At 40.8% G+C, this 26379-nt stretch overlaps 1 protein-coding gene and 1 long non-coding RNA gene across 2 annotated transcripts in view; both read right to left on the bottom strand.

Moving 5' to 3' along the window:
- WWC2 (WW and C2 domain containing 2) overlaps nt 1-26379 on the bottom strand; it is a 322317-nt gene that overhangs the window by 147395 nt on the left and 148543 nt on the right. The window lies entirely within an intron of this gene.
- Nucleotides 3259-26379, bottom strand: part of LOC126065187 (uncharacterized) — a 62316-nt gene continuing 39195 nt past the window's right edge. Inside the window, exons 2-3 of the long non-coding RNA XR_007514750.1 lie at nt 12422-26049; nt 3259-5061 (exon numbers count right to left, since the gene is read on the bottom strand). This is a non-coding gene — a long non-coding RNA (uncharacterized LOC126065187). The remainder of the gene's footprint in view (nt 5062-12421; nt 26050-26379) is intronic.

The following is a 26379-nucleotide window of genomic DNA, read 5'->3' as shown; positions in this document are numbered from 1 at the left end:
GCATAGAAAAGGAAGGAATACTCCCAAACTCATTCTATGAAGCCAGCATAGCCCTGATACAAAACTATGTAAAGACCCCACAAAAAAAGAAAATTACACGCCAATATCCCTCATGAACTTAGGCGTAAAAATCCTCAACAAAATTCTAGCCAATAGAATTCAACAACATATCAAAAAAATAATTCACCGCGACCAAGTGGAATTCATAGCAGGTATGCAGCGATGGTGCCACATTAGAAAAACAATCAATGTAATCCATCACACAAATAAAAGACAAGAACCACGTGATTCTATGAATTGATGCAAAAAAGGCATTTGACAAGGTCTAAAACCCATTCATGATAAAAACTCTCAGCAAGACGGGAATAGGAAAACCTAAATAATCCTTAAGAAAACTACTAAAATGAATAAAAAAGTCCAGCAGAGTTTCAAGATACAAGATAAACACACAAAAAGCAGTTGGATTCCTCTACATCAACAAAGAGAGCAATGAAATCACCAAATCAATACTATTTACAACAGACCCTAAGAAGATAAAGTACTTAGGAATAAATCTAACCAGAGATGTAAAAGACCTATACAAAGAAAACTACAAGACACTACTGCATGAAACCAAAACAGACCTTCAAAAGTGGAAAAACAGAGGCGGGGCCAAGATGGCGGACTAGGTAGACGCTACCTCGGATCCCTCTTGCAACAAAGACTTGGAAAAACAAGTGAATTGATCACATACATAACAATCTGCGAACCCTGAACAACAAACACAAATTTAGAGATGGAAAACGAACAAATACGGGGAAGCAGCGACTGTTTTCGGAGCCTGGAGCCAGCGTCCCAGTCAGGTAACCTTGGTGCCCGGTTTAGGTCAGGGCCCAGGGGAGCTGACGGTGCAAACAAGGGGCACAGCCCTACCCCCTGAACTCACACCGGGAGGGGGCCCAGCCGGTCCGCGCGGGCGGCGTGGTGACGCAGCCAGTGGGAGAAGTCCCCGGGAGGCAGTGACTGGTCTTGGAGCTGGGAGTGAAGCGTCCCAGCCGGGGAATCTTGCTGCTGAGCTTTTGACTGGGTGCCGTCACGGCGTAAGCACGGGGCACAGCCCTACTCCCCTGAACTAACCCCGGGAGGGGGCCCATCCAGTCCGCGGGAGCGGCGCGGCGACGCGGCTGGTGGGACGAGAAGTTCCTGGGACGCAGCGACTGATTTTGGAGTCGGGAGTGCAGCGTCCCAGGAAGGGAATCTTGACGCTGGGCGTTGGACTGGCAGCAGAGGATCTGACCGGGGCTTCAGCGGGCCAGATCCCCGGGGGCAATCTCCACACAGCCAGCACACATAGGCGACACGCCCCTCGGGAATCTCAGATAAAATAGTCTTTCCAAGCAAGACAAGCAACTCTGGCTATATTCCGAGGTGCTACTCTCCCATCTCTCTGATCCCTCCCCCACCCTCCCCAGCCGGCTTCATTAACATTGCAATTTCCTGAGCCAGAGGGAGAACAGCTCCAGCTCCGCGGCAGCTTTGCTTCCCCCCCCCCCTTTTTTTTTCTTTTGGTCTTTTCCTAACCCACTCTTCCGGCCTGAGAGAAGGACCACAAAAAACCCAGGGACCAAAAATCCATCCCTAATTGGACTAAAAACACAGAACCAGCTACAGCCAAGCATATATGATCCAAATCTCAGACTTTCATCCTTACAGGGAACAAGGTGGCGGTTAAAATCCAAAGGCAGTTCTGGTAGGGATCTGACTGCATTTTTCTTTTAGTGGATTTTCTGGAAAAACTAGTTTCCCAGTGATGGCTCGGAGACAGCCATCCATATCAAACCACGTAAAGAAGCAGACCATGACAGCTTCTACAACCCCCCAAGCAAAAGAATCAAAATCTTTCCCAAATGAAGATACAATCCTGGAATTATCAGATACAGAATATAAAAAACTAATTTACAGAATGCTTCAAGACATCAGAAACGAAATAAGGCAAACTGCAGGAAAAGCCAAGGAACACACTGATAAAACAGCTGAAGAACTCAAAAAGATTATTCAAGAACATAGTGGAAAAATTAATAAGTTGCAAGAATCCATAGAGAGACAGCATGTAGAAATCCAAAAGATTAACAATAAAATTACAGAATTAGACAACGCAATAGGAAGTCAGAGGAGCAGACTCAAGCAATTAGAATGCAGACTGGGACATCTGGAGGACCAGGGAATTAACACCAACATAGCTGAAAAAAAAAAATCAGATAAAAGAATTAAAAAAAAAAGAAGAAACCCTAAGAATCATGTGGGACTCTATCAAGAAGGATAACTTGCATGTGATTGGAGTCCCAGAACAGGGAGGGAGGACAGAAAACACAGAGAAAATAGCTGAAGATCTCCTGACAGAAAACTTCCCTGACATCATGAAAGACGAAAGGATATCTATCCAAGATGCTCATCGAACCCCATTTAAGATTGATCCAAAAAGAAAAACACCAAGACATATTATCATCAAACTCGCCAAAACCAAAGATAAACAGAAAATTTTAAAAGCAGCCAGGGAGAAAAGAAAGGTTTCCTTCAAGGGAGAATCAATAAGTTCAGACTACTCAGCAGAAACCATGCAGGCAAGAAGGGAATGGGACAACATATACAGAGCACTGAAGGAGAAAAACTGCCAGCCAAGGATCATATATCCAGCAAAACTCTCTCTGAAATATGAAGGCAAAATTAAGATATTTACAGATAAACACAAGCTTAGAGAATTTGCAAAAACCAAACCAAAGCTACAAGAAATACTAAAGGATATTGTTTGCTCAGAAAACCAATAATATCAGATACCAGCACAACACAAGGTCACAAAACAGAACATCCTGATATCAACTCAAATAGGGAAATCACAAAAACAAATTAAGATTAATTAAAAAAAATGCTCATAACAGGGAATCACTGAAGTCAATATGTAAAAGATCACAATAATCAAAAAGAGGGACTAAATACAGGTGGCATAGAACTGCCATATGGAGAGTGATACAAGGCGATATAGAACACTACAAGTTAGGTTTTTACTTAGAAAAATAGGGGTAAATAATAAGGTAACCACAAAGAGGTATAACAACTCCATAACTCAAGATATAAAAGCCAAGAAAAACGTAACGACTCAACAAACATAAAGTCAAACACTACGAAAATGAGGATCTCACAATTTACTAAGAAAAACGCCTCAGCACAAAAAAGTATGTGGAAAAATGAAATTGTCAACAACACACATAAAAAGGCATCAAAATGACAACACTAAACACTTATTTATCTATAATTACGCTGAATGTAAATGGACTAAATGCACCAAGAAAGAGACAGAGATGCATCAATTGGTCTCAACCCACTTGGAGCAAAGGAGAATGAAGAATGCCAAAGACACAAGGTAAGTATGAGCCCAAGAGTCAGAATGGGCCACATAAATCAAATACTACATCAGCCTGAGAGCGGAAGAATTAGATGGTGCCTAGCTACAACCATGACAGGGAGCACAACTGAGAATCCCTGAAGGAGCAGGAGAGCAGTGCAATGCAGACCCCAAATTCTAGTAAAAAGACCAGACTTAATGGTCTGACTGAGACCAGAGGGATCGTGGAGATCATCCTCCCCAGACCTTCCATTAACCCAAGACTGAAACCATTCTCTAATCCAACTCTTCAGACAGGGGTTGGACTGGACTACAAGACAGAAAACGATGCTGGTGAGGAGTGGGCTTCTTGGATCAAGTAGACACATGAGACTATCTGGGAAGCTTCTGTCTGGAGGGGAGATGTGAAGGCCAAGGGGGACAGAAGCTGGCTGAATGGACGTGGAAACACTTGGTGGAAAGACGGAATGTGCCGTCTCATTAGGGGGAGAGCAACTAGGAGTATATAGCAAGGTATATATTAGGTTTTGTACGAGAGATTGACTTGATTTGTAAACTTTCACTTAAAGCAGAATAAAAATTTTTTAAAAAAGAGGCAAAAATGGATGGAGTTTGTTTTTTGTTGCTTCCAGCAAAAGAGAAGGATCATGTATAAAACCTAAAATTTCCAATATTTTTTCAGTTAAATTCCTGAGATTGTTCTGCTTTAAAAACTCTTCCTTTACAAGAACCACATGATCACTTCTATGGATACAGAAATGGCGCTTTATAAAATCCAATGCCCTTTCTTGATGAAAACCCTAAAGAAGACTGGAATAGAAGGGAAATATCTCAATATGATTCAGGGCATACAGAAAAAGTAATCAGCCAACATTATACTTAGTGAAGGAGAACTGAGAGCTTTTCTCTTGAAATAAAGAACAACACAAGGGAGCCTGCTCTCATCACTCTTATTTAATATTATACTAGAAATCCTAACCAGAGGAATAAGACAAGAAAAATAAAAAGTATCCAGATTATAAGAGAAGTAAAATTGTCTCTATTTGTGGATGATACAATCCTATACATAGAAAATCCCAAAGAGTCCACAAGAAAACGTTCAGAGCTAATAGAGGAATTTAGCAAAGTTGCCGAAGTACAAGGTCAAAAAGGAAAAAACAGCTGGGCTTCTATATGCCAGCAATGAGAAATGTGAACAGGAAATTAGAGAAACAAGTCCATTTACAACAGCATCTAAGGGATTAAAATACCTAGGAATAAATCTAACCAGGGGCATGAAAGACTTAAGGCAATGAAAACTAAAAAACATTGCTGAAAGAGATTAAAGAAGACCTAAATAAAGGAAAAGATGTTCAATGTTCATGGATTGGAAGACTTAATATTATTAAGATGTCAATACTACCCAAAGCAATCTATACATTCAATGCTATCCCAATCAAAATTCCAACAACCTTCTTTACAGGAACAGAAAAACCAATCCTCAATTTTATATGGAATGGCAAAAGGCCCAACATAGCCAAAGCAATTTTGAAGAGCAAAGTATGAGGACTCACACTTCTGATTCTAAAACACAGTATACAGATACAGTAGCCAAAACAGCCTGGCACTGGTATAACAACAGACACACAAACCAATGGAATATAACTGAAAGTCCAGAAATAAACCCACACATCTACCATCACCTTATTTTTTTTTTTTTTTATAATAACTTTTATTAAGCTTCAAGTGAACGTTTACAAATCCAATCAGTCTGTCACATATAAGTTTACATACATCTCACTCCCTACTCCCACTTACTCTCCCCGTCTTGAGTCAGCCCTTTCAGTCTCTCCTTTCTTGACAATTTTGCCGGCTTCCCTCTCTCTCTATCCTCCCATCCCCCCTCCAGGCAAGAGTTGCCAACACAATCTCAAGTGTCCACCTGATATAATTAGCTCACTCTTCATCAGCATCTCTCTCCCACCCGCTGACCAGTCCCTTTCATGACTGATGAGTTGTCTTCGGGGATGGTTCCTGTCCTGTGTCAGCTGAAGGTCTGGGGAGCATGGCCGCCGGGATTCCTCCAGTCTCAGTCAGACCATTAAGTTTGGTCTTGTTATGAGAATTTGGGGTCTGCATCCCACTGATCTCCTGCTCCCTCAGGGGTCCTCTGCTGAGCTCCCTGTCAGGGCAGTCATCGATTGTGGCCGGGCACCAACTAGTTCTTCTGGTCTCAGGATGATGTAGGTCTCTGGTTCATGTGGCCCTTTCTGTCTCTTGGGCTCTTAGTTGTCATGTGGGCTTGGTGTTCTTCATTTTCCTTTGCTCCAGGTGGGTTGAGACCAATTGCTGCATCTTAGATGGCTGCTTGTTAGCATTTAAGACCCCAGACGCCACATTTCGAAGTGGGATGCAGAATGATTTCATAATAGAATTATTTTGCCAATTGACTTAGAAGTCCCCGCAAACCATGTTCCCCAGACCCCCGCGCTTGCTCCGCTGACCTTTGAAGCATTCATTTTATCCCGGAAACTTCTTTGCTTTTGGTCCAGTCCAATTGAGCTGACCTTCCATGTATTGAGTGTTGTCTTTCCCTTCACCTAAAGCAGTTCTTATCTACTGATTAATCAATAAAAAACCCTCTCCCACCCTCCCTCCCTCCCCCCCTCGTAACCACAAAAGTATGTGTTCTTCTCAGGTTTACTATTTCTCAAGATCTTATAATAGTGGTCTTATACAATATTTGTCCTTTTGCCTCTGACTAATTTTGCTCAGCATAATGCCTTCCAGGTTCCTCCATGTTATGAAATGTTTCAGAGATTCGTCACTGTTCTTTATCGATGCGTAGTATTCCATTGTGTGAATATACCACAATTTATTTACCCATTCATCCGTTGATGGACACCTTGGTTGCTTCCAACTTTTTGCTATTGTAAACAGAGCTGCAATAAACATGGGTGTGCATATATCTGTTTGTATGAAGGCTCTTGTATCTCTAGGGTATATTCCTAGGAGTGGGATTTCTGGGTTGTATGGTAGTTCTATTTCTAACTGTTTAAGATAACGCCAGATAGATTTCCAAAGTGGTTGTACCATTTTACATTCCCACCAGCAGTGTATGAGAGTTCCAATCTCTCCGCAGCCTCTCCAACATTTATTATTTTGTGTTTTTTGGATTAATGCCAGCCTTGCTGGTGTGAGATGGAATCTCATCGTAGTTTTAATTTGCATTTCTCTAATGGCTAATGATCGAGAGCATTTTCTCATGTATCTGTTGGCTGCCTGAATATCTTCTTTAGTGAAATGTGTGTTCATATCCTTTGCCCACTTCTTGATTGGGTTGTTTGTCTTTTTGTGGTTGAGTTTTGACAGAATCATGTAGATTTTAGAGATCAGGCGCTGGTCGGAGATGTCATAGCTGAAAATTCTTTCCCAATCTGTAGGTGGTCTTTTTACTCTTTTGGTGAAGTCTTTAGATGAGCATAGGTGTTTGATTTTTAGGAGCTCCCAGTTATCGGGTTTCTCTTCATCATTTTTGGTAATGTTTTGTATTCTGTTTATACCTTGTATTAGGGCTCCTAGGGTTGTCCCAATTTTTTCTTCCATGATCTTTATCGTTTTAGTCTTTATGTTTAGGTCTTTGATCCACTTGGAGTTAGTTTTTGTGCATGGTGTGAGGTATGGGTCCTGTTTCATTTTTTTGCAAATGGATATCCAGTTATGCCAGCACCATTTGTTAAAAAGGCTATCTTTTCCCCAGTTAATTGACACTGGTCCTTTGTCAAATATCAGCTGCTCATACGTGGATGGATCTATGTCTGGGTTCTCAATTCTGTTCCATTGGTCTATGTGTCTGTTGTTGTACCAATACCAGGCTGTTTTGACTACTGTGGCTGTATAATAGTTTCTGAAGTCAGGTAAGGTGAGGCCTCCCACTTTCTTCTTCTTTTTCAGTAGTGCTTTGCTTATCCGGGGCTTCTTTCCGTTCCATATGAAATTGGTGATTTGTTTCTCTATCCCCTTAAAATATGACATTGGAATTTGGATCGGAAGTGCGTTAAATGTATAGATGGCTTTTGGTAGAATAGACATTTTTACTATGTTAAGTCTTCCTATCCATGAGCAAGGTATGTTTTTCCACTTAAGTATGTCCTTTTGAATTTCTTGTAGTAGAGCTTTGTAGTTTTCTTTGTATAGGTCTTTTACATCCTTGGTAAGATTTATTTCTAAGTATCTTATCTTCTTGGGGGCTATTGTGAATGGTATTGATTTGGTTATTTCCTCTTCGGTGTTCTTTTTGTTGATGTAGAGGAATCCAAGTGATTTTTGTATGTTTATTTTATAACCTGAGACTCTGCCAAACTCTTCTATTAGTTTCAGTAGTTTTCTGGAGGATTCCTTAGGGTTTTCTGTGTATATAATCATGTCATCTGCAAATAGTGATAACTTTACTTCTTCCTTGCCAATCCGGATACCTTTTATTTCTTTGTCTAGCCTGATTGCCCTGGCTAAGACTTCGAACACGATGTTGAATAAGAGCGGTGATAAAGGGCATCCTTGTCTGGTTCCCGTTCTCAAGGGAAATGCTTTCAGGTTCTCTCCATTTAGAGTGACATTGGCTGTTGGCTTTGCATAGATGCCCTTTATTATGTTGAGGAATTTTCCTTCAATTCCTATTTTGGTAAGAGTTTTTATCATGAATGGGTGTTGGACTTTGTCAAATGCCTTTTCTGCATCAATTGATAAGATCATGTGGTTTTTGTCTTTTGTTTTATTTATGTGATGGATTACATTAATGGTTTTTCTGATATTAAACCAGCCTTGCATACCTGGTATAAATCCCACTTGATCAGGGTGAATTATTTTTTTGATGTGTTGTTGGATTCTATTGGCTAGAATTTTGTTGAGGATTTTTGCATCAATGTTCATGAGGGATATAGGTCTATAATTTTCTTTTTTTGTAATGTCTTTACCTGGTTTTGGTATCAGGGAGATGGTGGCTTCATAGAATGAGTTGGGTAGTATTCCGTCATTTTCTATGCTTTGGAATACCTTTAGTAGTAGTGGTGTTAACTCTTCTCTGAAAATTTGGTAGAACTCTGCAGTGAAGCCGTCCGGGCCGGGACTTTTTTTTGTTGGGAGTTTTTTGATTACCGTTTCAATCTCTTTTTTTGTTATGGGTCTATTTAGTTGTTCTACTTCTGAATGTGTTAGTTTAGGTAGGTAGTGTTTTTCCAGGAATTCATCCATTTCTTCTAGGTTTTCAAATTTGTTAGAGTACAATTTTTCATAATAATCTGAAATGATTCTTTTAATTTCATTTGGTTCTGTTGTGATGTGGTCCTTCTCATTTCTTATTCAGGTTATTTGTTTCCTTTCCTGTATTTCTTTAGTCAGTCTAGCCAATGGTTTATCAATTTTGTTAATTTTTTCAAAGAACCAGCTTTTGGCTTTGTTAATTCTTTCAATTGTTTTTCTGTTCTCTAATTCATTTAGTTCAGCTCTAATTTTTATTATTTGTTTTCTTCTGGTGCCTGATGGATTCTTTTGTTGCTCACTTTCTATTTGTTCAAGTTGTAGGGACAGTTCTCTGATTTTGGCTCTTTCTTCTTTTTGTATGTGTGCATTTATTGATATAAATTGGCCTCTGAGCACTGCTTTTGCTGTGTCCCAGAGGTTTTGATAGGAAGTATTTTCATTCTCGTTGCTTTCTATGAATTTCCTTATTCCCTCCTTGATGTCTTCTATAACCCAGTCTTTTTTCAGGAGGGTATTGTTCATTTTCCAAGTATTTGATTTCTTTTCCCTCGTTTTTCTGTTATTGATCTCTAGTTTTATTGCCTTGTGATCTGAGAAGATGCTTTGTAATATTTCGATGTTTTGGACTCTGCAAAGGTTTGTTTTATGTCCTAATATGTGGTCTATTCTAGAGAATGTTCCATGTGCGCTGGAAAAAAAAGTATATTTTGCAGCAGTTGGGTGGAGAGTTCTGTATAAGTCAATGAGGTCAAGTTGGTTGATTGTTGTAATTAGATCTTCCGTGTCTCTGTTGAGCTTCTTGCTGGATGTCCTGTCCTTCTCCGAAAGTGGTGTGTTGAAGTCTCCTACTATAATTGTGGAGGTATCTATCTCGCTTTTCAGTTCTGTTAAAATTTGATTTATGTATCTTGCAGCCCTGTCATTGGGTGCGTAAATATTTAATATGGTTATGTCTTCCTGATCAATTGTCCCTTTTATCATTATATAGTGTCCTTCTTTATCCTTTGTGGTGGATTTAAGTCTAAAGTCTATTTTGTCAGAAATTAATATTGCTACTCCTCTTCTTTTTTGCTTATTGTTTGCTTGATATACTTTTTTCCATCCTTTGAGTTTTAGTTTATTTGAGTCTCTAAGTCTAAGGTGTGTCTCTTGTAGGCAGCATATAGATGGATCGTGTTTCTTTATCCAGTCTGTGACTCTCTGTCTCTTTATTGGTGCATTTAGTCCATTTACATTCAGGGTAATTATAGATAAATAAGTTTTTAGTGCTGTCATTTTGATGCCTTTTTATGTGTGTTGTTGACAATTTCATTTTTCCACATACTTTTTTGTGCTGAGGCGTTTTTCTTAGTAAATTGTGAGATCCTCATTTTCATAGTGTTTGACTTTATGTTAGTTGAGTCGTTACGTTTTTCTTGGTTTTTGTCTTGAGTTATAGAGTTGTTATACCTTTTTGTGGTTACCTCATTATATACCCCTATTTTTCTAAGTAAAAACCTAACTTGTATTGTTCTATATCGCCTTGTATCACTCTCCATATGGCAGTTCAATGCCTCCTGTATTTAGTCCCTCTTTTTGATTATTGTGATCTTTTACCTATTGACTTCCATGATTCCCTGTTATGTGTATTTTTTTTTTTAATTAATCTTAATTTGTTTGTTTTTGTGATTTCCCTATTTGAGTTGATATCAGGACGTTCTGTTTTGTGACCTTGTGTTGTGCTGATATCTGATATTATTGGTTCTCTGACCAAACAATATCCTTTAGTATTTCTTGTAGCTTTGGTTTGGTTTTTGCAAATTCTCTAAACTTGTGTTTGTCTGTAAATATCTTAATTTCGCCTTCATATTTCAGAGAGAGTTTTGCTGGATATATGATCCTTGGCTGGCAGTTTTTCTCCTTCAGTGTTCTGTATATGTCGTCCCATTCCCTTCTTGCCTGCATGGTTTCTGCTGAGTAGTCAGAACATATTCTTATTGATTCTCCCTTGAAGGAAACCTTTCTTTTCTCCCTGGCTGCTTTTAAAATTTTCTGTTTATCTTTGGTTTTGGTGAGTTTGATGATAATATGTCTTGGTGTTTTTCTTTTTGGATCAATCTTAAATGGGGTTCGATGAGCATCTTGGATAGATATCCTTTCGTCTTTCATGATGTCAGGGAAGTTTTCTGTCAGAAGTTCTTCAACTATTTTCTCTGTGTTTTCTGTCCCTCCTCCCTGTTCTGGGACTCCAATCACCCGCAGGTTATCCTTCTTGATAGAGTCCCACATAATTCTTAGGGTTTCTTCATTTTTTTTAATTCTTTTATCTGATTTTTTTTTCAGCTATGTTGGTGTTAATTCCCTGGTCCTCCAGATGTCCCAGTCTGCATTCTAATTGCTCGAGTCTGCTCCTCTGACTTCCTATTACGTTGTCTAATTCTGTTATTTTATTGTTAATCTTTTGGATTTCTACATGTTGTCTCTCTATGGATTCTTGCAACTTATTAATTTTTCCAGTATGTTCTTGAATAATCTTTTTGAGTTCTTCAACAGTTTTATCAGTGTGTTCCTTGGCTTTTTCTGCAGATATCCTAATTTCATTTGTGATATCATTAAGCATTCTGTAAATTAGTTTTTTATATTCTGTATCTGATAATTCCAAAATTGTATCTTCATTTGGGAAAGATTTTGATTCTTTTGTTTGGGGGGTTGGAGAAGCTGTCCCGGTCTGCTTCTTTAAGTGGTTTGATATGGATTGTTGTCTCCGAGCCATCACTGGGAAACTAGTTTTTCCAGAAAATCCGCTAAAAAAAAAACTGCAGTCAGATCCCTATCAGAGTTCTCCCTTTGGCTCAGGCTATTCAGATGTTAATGAAGCCGCCTGGGAAGGGTGGGGGAGGGAACAGAGAGATAGGAGAGTAGCACCTCAGAATATAGCCAGAGTTGCTTGTCTTGCTTGGAATGACTGTTATATCTGAGATTCCCGCGGGCGCGTCGCCTATGTGTGCTGGCTGTGTGGAGATTGCCCCCGGGGGGTCTGGCCCGCTGGAGTCACGGTCAGATCCTCCGCTTCCAGCCCCACGCCCAGCGTCAAGGCTCCCCTGCTGGGACGGTGCACTCTCAACTCCAAAATCAGTCGCTGCCTCCCGGGGACTTCTCGTCTCTCCAGCCGCGTGGCCGTGCCGCCCCCGTGAACTAGGTGGGCCCCCTCCCGGGGTTAGTTCAGATGGGTGGAGTAGCTCCCTGTGCTTGTGCCGCGACCGAGTGTCCTGGCTGGAACGCTGTTCTCCCCACTCCAATACCAGTCGCTGCCTCCCGGGGACTTCTCCTACCGGCTGCGTCCCACGCCGCCCGCGCGACCCGGCTAGTCCCCTTCCCGGGGTTAGTTCAGGGGGTGGAGCAACTCTCCGTGTTTATGGCGTACCTGCGTGCAGTCCTAATCCCTGCGGGACGGTTCCCCGGCTCGGATGCTGCTCTTTCTGCTCCAAGATCAGTCACTGCCTCCCGGGGACTTCTCCTACCGGCTGCGTCCCACGCCGCCCGTGGAACCAGCTGGTCCCCCTCCCGGGGTTAGTTCAAGGGGGTGGAGCAGGTCTCTGTGCTTGTGCCGTACCTGACTGGTACGCTGGCTCCAGGCTCTGGAAACAATCGCTGCTTCCCCGTATTAGTTCGTTCTCCGTCTCTAAATCTGTGTTTGTTGTTCAGGGTTCGTAGATTGTTATGTATGTGATCGATTCACTTGTTTTTCCGTGTCTTTGTTGTAAGAGGGATCCGAGGTAGCGTCTGCCTAGTCCGCCATCTTGGCTCCGCCCCCACTCCCATCACCTTATTTTTGACAAGTGTGCTAAGTCCATTTGATGGAGAAAGAAGAGTCTCTTCAATAAATGGTGCTGGGAAAATTGGATTTCCACATGCAGAAAATGAAACAGGATCCATGCCTCATACCACACAAACAAATCCGAAATAGATTAAGGACCTAAATGTGCAATTAAGCCATAAAATTATTAGAAGAAAAAGCAGGAGTAACACTGTCAGTTCTGGCTTTTAACAATGGATTATCTAATAACAAAAGCACAAACATCAAAAGGCAAAATAAACAAATGGAACCTCATAAAAATTAAAAACTTTTGTCCATCAAAAGATTTTACCAAAAAAGTGAAAAGACAAGCTACCAACTGGGAGAATATCTTCAGAAACCATATATCTGACAAGAATCTAATAACCAAAAAATATATAAAACTTTGACAACTTAACAAAAAAAAAGACAAAGAGCCCAATCATAAAATGGGCAAAGACTTGAATAGACATTTCACCAAAGAGGACATTCAGATGGCTACCAAACGTAAGAAAAGATGTTCACCATCATTAGCCAACAGAGAGACACAAATAAAAACCACAATGAGATACCATTTCACTTTCACTAGGATGGCTAAGATTAAAAAGAAAGAGAAAAAAAAAAAAAAAACCAGAAAATAACAAGCACTGGCGATGATGTGGGGAAACTGGAACTCTTACCTACTGCTGGTGGGAATCCAAAATGGTACAGCCATTGTAGAAAACAATACGGTGGTTCCTTAAACAACAGAGCTACCATATGACCCAGCAATTCCACAGAGACTCAAACAGAGACTTGAACACCAATGTTCACTGCACCACTATTCACAATAGCCAAATGTGGAAACAACCTAAATGCCCATCAACGGATGAATGGATAAACAAAACGTGGTGCATACATACAATGGGATACTACTCAGCCAGAAGAAGAAATGAAGTATACTACAGTATGGACAGAGTTGCAAGACATTATGTTCAGTGAAGTAAGTCAATCACCAAAGGACAAATATTGTATGACCTCACTTATATAAAGACAAGGCAAATGTATACAGAACAAAGTTTATTATTGTTTTCCACGGGGAGGAAGGAGGAGGAAAGAGGGGATTAACAATGATGGAAATATTACATTATTGTAATTGCTGTCAGTAAGTTGTATACCTGTTTAGTGCTTCTGTTCTACCTCCTAGATTGTTGTGTAGGGCCTAGGGTCTTAAAAGCTTCCAAGCAGCCATTCAAGGCAAAGTAATTGGTGTCTATTCACCTGGAGCAACAGAGGAAGGGCAGATAGTAAAGGGAGGAGGGTATGGAATGCGTGGCTAATTGCCTCCATTAACAACTGCCTCCTTGCCCATGAGACCAGAAGAGCTGGACAGGGCCCTGCTACCATTACTGAACATTTTGATGAAAGATTCTACAGAAGAATTCTGACCAAAAGAAGAAATGCAGAACTGAATTTCATATTCTCATGGACTTCAAACTTCCTGGAGCCATAAAGACTAGATGAACCCTTGAAACTATTTGCCCTGGGATAATTTTTAGACCTTAAACCAAAAAGTCTTTTTAAAATCAAACAATAGTTCATCTCAACTAGTAAAAAATGTCTTCCTTGTGCATTATGCTCTCTTAAGAACTATCTATATGGTATGAAAGTGACAATAGCAACTCGAAGTATTAGATAGGAAGCTTAGGAGGCAGTGAATTAAAGTTCATAGAAGAGGAACAACTCAGAAAAAGAGGGTGAGAATGGTTGCACAACTCAAAACATGTAATCAATGTCACTAAATGGTACTTGCAGAAACTGTTGAATGTGTGTATGTTTTGTTGTGTATATTCTCAACAAGGAGAACAAAATAAATAAAATCTTTAAAAAAATGGTTCAAAATAAAAGAGCAAAGTATAAAAACATATACAAGAAAGAAATCTTGTTGACATTTGATTGGATAAAAAAATGCATTTCCATTTCGGAAAGTGGTATGTATCTCTAGTACTGAGCAACTTTGCCTCAAAGGAAAAAAAAAAAACAAAGTCCTCCTTTGCATCTTGCCTAATGTGATGAGCATAGTAATTTCTTGCAGTACTTTGCCAAAGTTTACATACAAAATTTGAACTTTGCATTGGTATTTCCTCTCCTTGTTGGCATTTATATTATTGTTTTACAAATCTACCATATAATGAGTATTTACTGTCAAATCAAAGATTTTTTTATGACATCAGAGGACATGTACACATTTTCTCTTCTCCATAATCATATGATGGTGGATATTGTGTGTTCAGGCACCAATCCAGAAACACTGAGTTTTTACTAATTACACTAAATGAAAAGCATTTAACAAAGCAAACTGTTTTCAGGTTAATAAAACTCTTGACACAATTCAAAGCCTCCCAACTGTATAGTTTGGATGAATGTTAAACGCATTACCAGCTATTTTTACTTTGGAGCATCTGCTGCTCTCATTGTTGAGCTAACTCTAAGCAGAGTTCATATTGTCAACAGTCCATGATTACTACAGAATCTGCCCACAAAACATTATTGAATTGCTCTGAGATAACTGGGAAGAACTAAAGATGTGGTTCACAATTTGAATTTTAAGGGAGGGTAAAAACGCCAGAAATCTTCCTATAGTTCTAAAAAAAAACTTAACTTCTAATGATGTTGATTAGTCCCTTCAAAACTACTTCTGTTCCTACCACCACTTGAGCTGTAGGGAAACCAACAAGGCAAAGGACTAGGGGAATAACAGAAAATAGGGAACAGAGGTGGCCAAGAAGAAAGCGGCATTTAAGAGAAGTTATACAAAACCACCTTGGAGGGCAGCAACATGGTTATTAGTTCTTTGAGAAAATCAGCTGGCATTTTCAGAAGAGAGTCATATTAGAAGAATTTCCAGAAAAATATTAGGTATTAGAATACACATAACGCAGAAAGAATCACCTCTTCCAGAGGTCGATTTTACAATACTACCTAAATGCAAGAGAATGAACTGGGCAACACCTCAAAGTTCCAATCTATCCTCATTCCAGTATTCTCTGCTTCCTTCCAAAGAACACATCTGGTGTCTGACAACTCAAATTGTTGCACGTCAGAATGGTTACTCAACGCCATTTCATGAAATAACTAATTTTTAAAGAATGGAAGACAACTAATTTCACTAGCTATCATGTACCAGGAATTATGCAAGGTGGTTTCAAGTATTACCTCATTTAATTCCAACAACAATCTTTTGAAATGGGGATTCTCATTTCAATTTTTTACACATTTAATTCCCTCTAAAACATGTGTCATATACCTCCTACGTTTCAGGCTCCGCCTGAGCTTCATGTTGCAGATGTAACAAGGAAATTAGTTGGTTCTTGCCCCAAAGCGCCAGATTCCAGAGGAAGGGGAATGAACTACAGTCAAGAAGATAGCTAAGGTGCTACACTAGGGCTTAGCCAGGGAAGGGTCCTCAGGTCCACGCAACAGGTCAAGGAGACTGCTGCTTCAGGATTTCAATGGCTCGCCCAAAGTCACAGAGCTGGTAAGTAGTGTAACTGGGTAGTATCACCAGGATCATTTCTTCAGATTTATCTCATGTTACCTCTACACGTGATTGGATTCTTATGCAAGTCTCTTCCTATACCTTTTACCCACTGTGGCTAGTTCTGTCCCTTGGTGCCAACAAGAACCAGTTTAACCCCTTTTCCAGGTGATAGGCTTTCAAACATTTGAACTCAACTATCATGGATCCCTGGTGGCACGGTAGTTAAGAGCTTGGCTGCTAACCAAACAGTCACGGTTTGAATACACCAGCTGCTCCTTAGAAACCCTATGGGGCAGTCTTATTCTGTCCCATAGGGTTGCTATGTGGAACTGACTTGACGACGGCAATGGGTTATCATGTATCTCAAATCTGCTTTTCTAAAACCCAAACTCTCAGCAACTCCCACTCTTTCTCACCTCCACTCAGAAGGCTGTCCATCTCCTGCCTTTAACCTCGTGTGTTCCTCCCTGATCTGTAATCTCACTCCATCAATTATTACTGGGTCTTTATATCATTATTTTTCTCCCTCAGGCCACAAATAGGCTCTCTCTCCCCCATCCTAAAGAATCCTTTCCTCAAACCTTCTGGCTCCTTTTTTGACATTCACTTTCTAACCATTCACTCATCCTAACCTAGCCATTTTAAACACGGAGGACTTGACCCACCTGTCAGAATCTCCCTAAGTCTACAGTTATTTCATGAACACACATTGAAAGGCACTACCTGTGGGTGATTTGCCTGTGAAAGCAAACAGTGCATATGCTGTTGGTCTGAGGACCCAGGTATAGGATTTTCAAAAGCTTCAGTGCTTACCACAATGTATGGGGGGGGGGGTCAATTTTTTAGGTATGATAATTACTTTAAAATTTTATATTTACTGAGTGCTTATCATTTATTTATTTATTTATTTTAATTTTTTTTTTTTAATCATTCATTAGAAACCCTAGTAGCATAGTAGTTTAAAGAGTTTAGCTGCCAGCTAAAAGGTCAGCAGTTCAAACCCACCAGGTACCCCCTGAAAACCCTATGGGGCAGTTCTACTCTGTCCTGTAGGGTCACTAGGTGTTGGAACTGACTCGATGGCAATGGGTCTGGTTTTTTGGTTTTATCATTTATCACACACGCTTTAATAAATGCGTTAAATAAATCCGCAAAACTCTGCATATTAGATACAATTACTATCTCCATTTAAATAACCTGTTCAGGAAAAATAAAATTCAAAATCAAATAAGCATGTGTTCAGGTAAACGCAACTCTCTCCTCTCTGCCTCTCTCTCTCTCTGTCTCTCTCCTCTCTGCCTCTCTCTCTGTCTGTCTCTCTCTGTCTGTCTCTCTCTGTCTGCCTCTCTCTCTCTGTCTCTCTCTCTGTCTCTCCTCTCTGTCTCTCTCTCTCCTCTCTGCCTCTCTCTCTATCTCTGTCTCTCTGTCTGCCTCTCTCTCTGTCTCTCTCTGTCTTTCTTTCTCTCTCTGTCTAGCCAACATCTGTAGTTCCCAGTCATGAAGTTTATTACACAGAATATGACTATCACTACTGTTATGTAAGGCACGTTGTCTAATGCATAAGACTTGGGTTTGAAGAATCATCGAATTTCTGGGGAAACTGCAAAAAAAGGGTCCCTCAAAAAAGTTCTGAGTGGGGAAGAGGGAGGAGGCCTAAACCTTAAAATGACACTCCTGAACGGAAAACAGAATACTGTGTCATGGATTGAATTATGTCTCCCCAAAAATGTGTGTATCAACTTGGTTAGGCCATGATTTCCAGTATTGTGTTGTTGTCCTCCATTTTGTGATTGTAATCTTATGTTGACAGGATTAGGGTGGGATTGTAACACTACCCTTACTCAGGTCACCTCCCTGATCCAAGGTAAAAGGAGTTTCCCTGAGGTGTGGCCTACACCATCTTTTATCTCTCAGGAGATGAAAGGGAAGCAAGCAGACAGTTAGGGACCTCATACTACCAAGAAGGCAGCACCAGGAGCAGAGTACGTCCTTTGGATGTGGGGTCCCTGCACCTGAGAAGCTCCTCGACCAGGGGAAGATTGAGGATGAGGACCTTCCTCCAGAGCTGACAGAGAGAGAAAGCCTTCCCCTGAAGCTGACACCTTGAATTTGGGTTTTTAGCCTACTTTATTGAGAGGGGAAACCCTGGTCGTGTAGTGGTTAAGTGCAACAGCTGCTAACCATAAGGGTCGGCAGTTCGAATCCACCAGGTACTCCCTGGAAACTCTATGGTGCAGTTCTTCTCTGTCCTATACAGTCGCTATGAGTCAGAATCAACTCGACGGCACTGGGTTTGGTTTTTTGGTTTTTACTGAGAGGAAACAAATTTCTTTTTGTTAAAGCCATCCACTTGTGGTATTTCTGTTATAGCAGCACTAGACGACTAAGACACTGCTGCAGGCCCTAGAGCATCCACGGTCAGCCAGCGGTGGCTGCATGCTCTGCTGCAGAGACCCTCATGCCATAAACCTTCACACCATACACCCTGAAGAGAAAAAATAAAGTCCAATCACAGATAAAGGGAAAAATACATAGGAGGGACACACAATTCTTAAATTCTTTTTGACATCATCTTTAGACTAAAGAACAATTTCTAAGTAATACTATACAACTTATGCATAAATCAGAGGTTATAAAATGATTCCAACTTAATTGTTTATATTGTCTGCCTATTTAAGCTAACAAAAGGTCGGTGCTAATGAAGTCGGGAATCACATTTCCCACAAGGGGTCTTTCGCATAGACTTGGTAATAATGTTGGCTTTGAGCAGTGGTTCTCAACCTTAGTGTGCTTCAGCTTCACCAAGCCAACCCCACTGCCAACGAGTTGATTCCGACTCATAGCGACCCTAGAGGACAGAGTAGAATTGCCCCATATGGTTTCCAAGGAGTGTCTAGTGGATTCAAACTACTGACCTTTTAGTATGCGGCCACAGCCCTTAACCACTACGCCACTGTTCTATAAGGTCACTATGAGTTGGAATCGACTCGACAGCAATTGGTTCAGCCTCACCTAGAAGGCTTATTAAAACAGATTGCTGGGTTCTACCTTCACAGTTCTTGACTCAAAGTATGGGGGTAGATTCTGGGAATCTGTATTTTTAACAAGTTCCCAGCTGATGCTGCTGGTCCCTTGATCTAATCAGGAAGATTGAAAGAAAAGTGAAATGGGAAAAACTATATGACTAAAAGCTATTTAAAGTGATGTCCCTGCTCCACTAAAATCCGCTATTCCCACCCTTGAAAAATGGCAGCCAATGGAAAACTAGAGAAGACAATGACATAATAGAGACAAATTTTAATGTATGAAGGTAACTCTAACAGTGCTGCGTGGAATGAATTAAAGCTGTGGATCTAAAAGTGTGGTCCTCAAACCTGGAGCATCAGCACGACCTGGTAAATTGTACGAAATGCAGATTATCAAGCCCCACCCCAGAACTACCACCTAATGAACTCTGGGAGGAACGACTCAGAAAAGGAGATGAGAATAGTTGCACAACTCAAAGAATGTAATCAACATTGAATTGTACATGTAGAAACTGCTCAGTTGTATGTTTTGCTGTGTATACTCTCAAAAGCAACAACAAAATACATAAAATTTAAAAAAGAACATCTGGGTGTGGGAACCAGCCATCCATTTTAACAAGCCCTCCATATGATTCTGATGCCCACCCGCTACACTGCGACAGCCACTGGAGACTGCAACTGACCAGGAAAAACGTCAACACAGTGGTGTGGGAAAGACTGGCTGCAATGGAAATAATAAGATTTGAGGCCGTCCAGTTTTGAACCCAGGAGGAGAAAAGGCTCCTAGAAAAACTAAAGAGTTCCCTGTCACTGGACCTTTGAAAACAGAGGTTGGATGATGAAAAGTTAGGGATGTAATCAAAACAATGCACTCGCGAAACGTGGAAGAGGTGAGATAGTCTACAATTCTACGATTTGGTACTTTCATAACAGTACAGTGACAGAAGCACGGAGAAGCAGAATTATCAGGAATAATCAATTTAATTTAAAATATGCAGTGTTTGAGATGTCAGTGGGGCATGCAGGTAAAATATGGACTAAAACTAAATCAGCTAATGGACGAGATTAATGAGTCAGGCGAGGTCTTAAGATATGCCTACATTCGCTGGGGCAGAAGAAGTTAATAATAAGTAGAACGTTTAAAAAACTGACTTCAACTGGAAACCCAGTGCCATCGAGTCGATTCCAACTCATAGTGACCCTATAGGACAGAGTAGAACTGCCCTACAGAGTTTCCAAGGAGCGCCTGGCGGATTTGAACTGCTGACCCTTTGGTTTAGCAGTCGTAGCACTTAACCACTACGCCACCGGGGTTTCCTCAACTGGAAAAGGAAAAAACAAAATTTCAGTTTCTAGTCTTTCCATTTATGCAAATAAGAAGTAATAATAAACCTACCAACAAAATAACATTTCATTTATTCATTCATCAGGTCATGGAATAATTTATTCCATGCAGTGGGATATATGGTTCTAGTCCTCTATTTTCCACGGAAAACCAATAACTGCCCGCTAGGTGGTATACAGTCTCAAGTTACAAAATACTTCCATATGGATCTACATGTTTCATTGGACACAAATTAACTTTTGATTACTCCTCCCTGTGGTACCATCAGAAAATTATTCAATTAATATCAATGAGATACTCTTTCTCAAGTGAAATTAGGTAAAAGTTCAGTTGAACACAAAGAAATCTTCATAACAAAAACAATGTTAGAATCCCTAAACTGCAGGGTCTCTGTATTTGTTAAAAGTAAAGTAATCTTCAGAGGTAAGGAAACCCAACTGGCACAGAGTCAAAATCGGTTCAGTCCCTTTTCCACTTTTCCATAAACTGACTCCATGGTTGTTCTTAGTTGTTGTCAAGTCGATTCCAACTCATAGCTATACCATGTGTCACGGAGTAGAAGTGCTCCATAGATTTTCTTGGCTGTAATCTTAACAGAATCAGATTGCTAGGCCTATCTTCCATGGTAACACTGGGTGGGTTCAAACCGCCAACCTTTAGATTAGCAGTAGAGTGCAAACCATTTGTGCCACTTAGGGGCCTACAATTCTCCTGATCACAGGAAAGCTTCCTGATCTGGGCAGTTACTGGTCATACTGGAATTTAATAATCCTAAACCTGGCATACACACACACACACACACACACACACACACACACACCATTATTGAAATTTAATCTATATATCATAAAATCTGCCCATTTTAAGTGTGGAAATCACTAATTTTTAGTAAATATATAGAGTCGTAACCACAACACAGTCCAATTTTAGCACTAATTTGACATGTACTTACCTATGGGAAGAAATTTGGACCTGGCCAACCAACTGAAAGAGCTCATACTTGTGCCCATTCCATAGAAAGGCAATCAAATGGAATGCAGAAATTATCAAACAATATCATTAATACCACATGCAAGCTAAATTTGCTGAAGATCAATTGGACTAAACCAAGAGCAAAGAAGTTTCCTGAATAAACTGAATGCTTCAAAGGCCAGCGTAGCAGGGGCAGGGGTCTGGGGACCATGGTTTCAGGGGATATCTAAGTCAATTGGCATAATAACATCTATTAAGAAAACATTCTGCATCCCACTCTGAAGAGTGGCGTCTGGGGTCTTAAATGCTAGCAAGCAGCCATCTAAGATGTATCAAATGGTCTCAACCCACCTGGATCATAGAAGAATGAAGAACTCAAGGACACAAGGCGATTATGAGCCCAAGAGACAGAAAGGGCCACGTGAACCAGAGTCTACATCAGCCTGAGACCAGAAGAACTAGATGGTGCCCGGCTACAACCGATGACTTCCCTAACAGGGAACACAACAGAGAACCCCTGAGGGAGCAGGAGATCAGTGGGATGCAGACTCCAAATTCTCATAAGACTGGACTTAATGGTCTGACTGAGACTAGAAGGACCCCGGTGGTCATGGCCCCCAGACTTTCTGTTGGCCCAGGATAGGAACCATTCCCAAAGCCAACTCTTCAGACATGGATTGGACTGGACAATGGGTTGGAGAGGGATGCTGGTGAGGAATGAGCTTCTTGTATCAGGTGGACACTTGAGACTATGTTGTCATCTCCTGCCTGGAGGGGAGATGAGAGGGTGGAGGGGGTTAGAAGCTCGCGAAATGGACACGAAAAGAGAGAGTGGAGGGAGAGAGCAGGCTATCTCATTAGGGGGAGAGTAATTGGGAGTGTGTAGCAAGGTGTATATGGATTCATGTGCGAGAGACTGACTTGATTTGTAAACTTTCACTTAAAGCACAAAAAAATTATTTAAAAAAAAAATTTGCTGAAGATAATTCAAAAACAGCTGCAGCCATACATTCACAGGGAACTGTGAGAAGTTCAAGCCAGATTCAGAAGAGGACATGGAACAAGGGATATCATTACTGATGTCAGGTGGCTCTTGGCTGAAAGCAGAAAATACAGGAAAGATGTTTACCTGTGTTTTATTGACTATGCAAAGGCATTTGACTTTGTGGATCATAACAAATTATGGATAACATTACGAAGAGTGGGAATTCCAGAACACTTAATAGTGCTCATGCAGAGCCTGTACATAGAACAAGTAGTAGTCATTTGAATAGAACAAGGGGACACTATGTGGTTTAAAACTGGGAAAAGTATGTGCCAAGGTTGTATCCTTTCATCATACTTCTTCAATCTGTATGCTAAGCAGATAATCCAAGAAGGTGGACTATATGAAGAAGAATGCAGCATCAGGATTGGAGGAAGACTCATTAAAAACCTGCCCTATGCTGATGACCAAACATTGCTTGCCAAAGGTAAAGATAAGACGACTTGAAGCACTTACTGAAGAAGATCAAAGACTACAACCTTTAATATGGATTATAACTGAACATAAAATGAAAATCTTCATAACTACTCTGATAAGCAACATCATGATAAACGGTGAAAAAATTGAAGGGGTCATGAATTTCATTCTACTTGGTTCAACAATCAATGCCCATGCAAGCCGCGGTCAAAAAATTAAATGATGTGTTGCACTGGGAAAATCTGCTGTAAAAGACTTCCTCAAAGTGTTACAACACAAAGATGTCACTTTGATGACTAAAATGCACCTGACCCAAACCATGGTTTTTTCAATCACCTCATATGCAGCGGAAAGCTGGACAATGAGAAAGGAAAACAGAAGAAGAATTGATGCATTTGAATTGTGATGTTAACAACGAATACTGAATATACCAGGGACTGCCAGAAGAACAAACAAATGGGTTCTGGAGGAAGTGCAGCCAGAATGCTCCTTAGAAGTGAGGATGGCAAGACTTTCTCTTGTTTACTTTGGACATGGCATCAGGAAAGGCCAATCATTAGAAAAGGGCATCACGCTTGGTAGAGGATCAGTGAAGACAAGGGAAGCCCTCCAAGAGATGGACTGACACGATAGCTGCAGTCATGGGTTCAAACACACCAACAATTGTGAGGATGGCACAGGACTGGGCAGTGTTTCATTCTGTTATACATAAGGTCACCATGAGTGGGAGCTGACTCAATGGCAACTAACAACAACAACAACAATCTCAAAAAGATCCCTCGTGTCCACATGCAGTCACTCCCTCTTCCGATCCCTCTCTGACTTACTTTCTGTCTCTGCAGATTAGCTTGTGTGGAATTTCATATAACTGGAAGCATACACCAAGTTGCCTCTGTGTCTGGCTTCTCTTTACTGTTTAACATAATGTTTTTGAGGCTCATCCCTGTTGTTGTGTGTACCAAGACTATATTCATTTTTTTATTGTTAAAGAGTATTCCGTTGTATGGATATTTCACATTTTGTTTATCCATTCACCAGGGCACAGACATGTGATTTGTTTCCACTTTGATCTATTATGAATAATGCTGCTATGAACATTTGCATCCAAACCTTGCTTTGGAGAGGAGAAAAAGCAATTAGGCATCAAGATTAGTGGGGAGGAAAAGGTTCCATGACATGGTTCATGCAAGTTACTGGCACAGCTAGTAGTAAAATATACTCTCATTAACACAAAAATCGTAGGAAGCAAGGTAATCTGCGTTTCAGATGCCTACGCCCCCAAGTACTGAAAACCCTACCAAAAGTGAGCCCAGGAGAAGTAAAGAAAAAAACAGTCAGCCTGCTATCATATAGGTAGCCAAAACATGCTTTTACGTGTGCAGTTTCTTCTACCGGGAACATCTTCTCTCCCTCCAATATTCTACCCCCGCACCCCATCCCTTTCTCAATCTCATCCCTCCAGCTGTCCTTTAAGATTTATCTCCTCAAGGAAGCCGTCCTGTTCTCTCTAGGGTGAACCACAGACCCACCTCTCAATGATACTTTATGAGCTCTGGATTTGGAAGTATTTGCCCATTTGAACTGGTCATTTTTCACACAGTTTGCATATTTCAGTTTACTTGTCTATTCAGTTCACTGAGCTCCTACTGGTCTTTCATCTCTGTTCACCTAGCACGTAGCATGGTGCTTGGTGCTCAAAAGATTTTTGCAAAAGAAAACAGCGAGTGACTGACAGTCAGTCACATTTACAGCCTGACCTCTCTGAGGAGATCCAGGTCTATTATAGCCAAAGTCCCTACCTGGTATCTCCATGGAGGTGTCTAATAGCCACATCAAATGGAACTTGTATAAAACCCAAGAGTTGATTTCCCCCAACAACCACCTCTCCCAACCCCATTTTTCCCCTAGAATACCTAACCTTGGAAAATGTTACTATCATCAACCCAGATACTCAAGTCACAACCGGGGAGGCAGTCATCCTTGATGGCGCCCTCTCTATCTCCCCCAACACTCAATCCGTCACAAAACCTGTCACCTCGACCTTCAGAACATAGCCTTGATCTAGACAATGCTCCTTCTCCACCTCCACTTCTCTAATCCAAGCTACTAGCAACTCCTGCCTGGATTACCACCATAACTCCCTAACTGATTGCTATGTTTTTATTCTTGTCCCTCTACAATCCATTCTCCATGGTGAGAATATTTTGAAAATGGTTTTTAAAACCTTTCTTTTCACATAGAACTTTAGCTTAAAAATGCATAAATATATTCTCTTTGCAAAATGTTAAAATATTACAGGTAATGGTCAAGCTGCTTTGTCCACCAGCGCCCCTCAAAAGCGTCCACTAGCGCCAATGCAGCATGTGTCTTTCCTGACCTTCTTCTACATGGAGCCAAGAGGTTCGCACTATTCTTTTAGCATAAATAATATGCCATGTGTGTCATTCTGCAGTTTACTTTTTTCATTCAACAACTTAATTCAAGAGACTTAATGTTGCTATTTCATTTTTATAGTAACTTTAGATCATAGCTTGTTTAGCCATTCCAGTATAGTCTGGTGCTGACGGACATTTATACTGTATCCAAAACAACACCATACTGAGTATTCCTTGAATGAGCCTAGGTTAAAGACTGACAAGTCTTTGCTCAGGCACAGGTTTACAAAGTTAACCTCAAAAATGTCTGCCTGCCACACAGGTGAAAGCAGGTACGAAAGATGGCAGCTCCTACAGGAAGGCGACCTCAGGCCAAGGCCGCCTGACTTGGGGAGGTTCCGTTTCTGCAGCTCTGAAGCCTGCTGCTTCTGGAACGGTGTGCTCAGCTACACCAGGCTGAGTTCTAGCTACCAGACAGCACGATCCTAGTTTAAAACTGTTGCATATGGACTGTTTTAAGAACTAGGCTATAACCGAAAGGTCAGTGGTTAGAACCACCAGCCGTTCCACAATGGTGATCTGCTCCTTTAAAGAATTCAGCCTAGGAAACACTATGAGGCAATTCTGCTGTGTTATATAGGGTCACTATGAGTCGGAATTGACCCTACAGCACACAACATCTGGTGCTTCAATTCTATACTCTGGTCTTCACTTTTATATATCCTACAGATACTGTTACATTTAGAGACAAAACAAAACAATTTCACAATGAATTCCATAAAGTTCATGATGGTATTGTTTCAGCGGATCTCAGTTTTCACATTCTTGCCTGAACACATACAACAAGAGAGCATGGTGGCCTGACTCATATGAACATACGTTCTTGCCTGAACACATGTAACAAGAGAGCATGGTGGCCTGACTCACATGAACATACGTTCTTGCCTGAACACATACAACAAGAGAGTATGGTGACCTGACTCACATGAACATACGTTCTTGCCTGAACACGTGCAACAAGAGAGCATGGTGGCCTGACTCACACGAACATACGTTCTTGCCTGAACACGTGCAACAAGAGAGCATGGTGGCCTGACTCAGGTGACCATACGTTCTTGCCTGAACACATACAACAAGAGAGCATGGTGACCTGACTCACATGAACATACGTTCTTGCCTGAACACATACAACAAGAGAGCATGGTGACCTGACTCACATGAACATACGTTCTTGCCTGAACACATACA

The sequence above is a fragment of the Elephas maximus genome, chromosome 21 (assembly GCF_024166365.1).
Source record: "Elephas maximus indicus isolate mEleMax1 chromosome 21, mEleMax1 primary haplotype, whole genome shotgun sequence".
Taxonomy (NCBI): domain Eukaryota; kingdom Metazoa; phylum Chordata; class Mammalia; order Proboscidea; family Elephantidae; genus Elephas; species Elephas maximus.
Note: the sequence above shows the minus strand (reverse complement) of the source record. Positions and strands in the feature narration are given on the sequence as shown.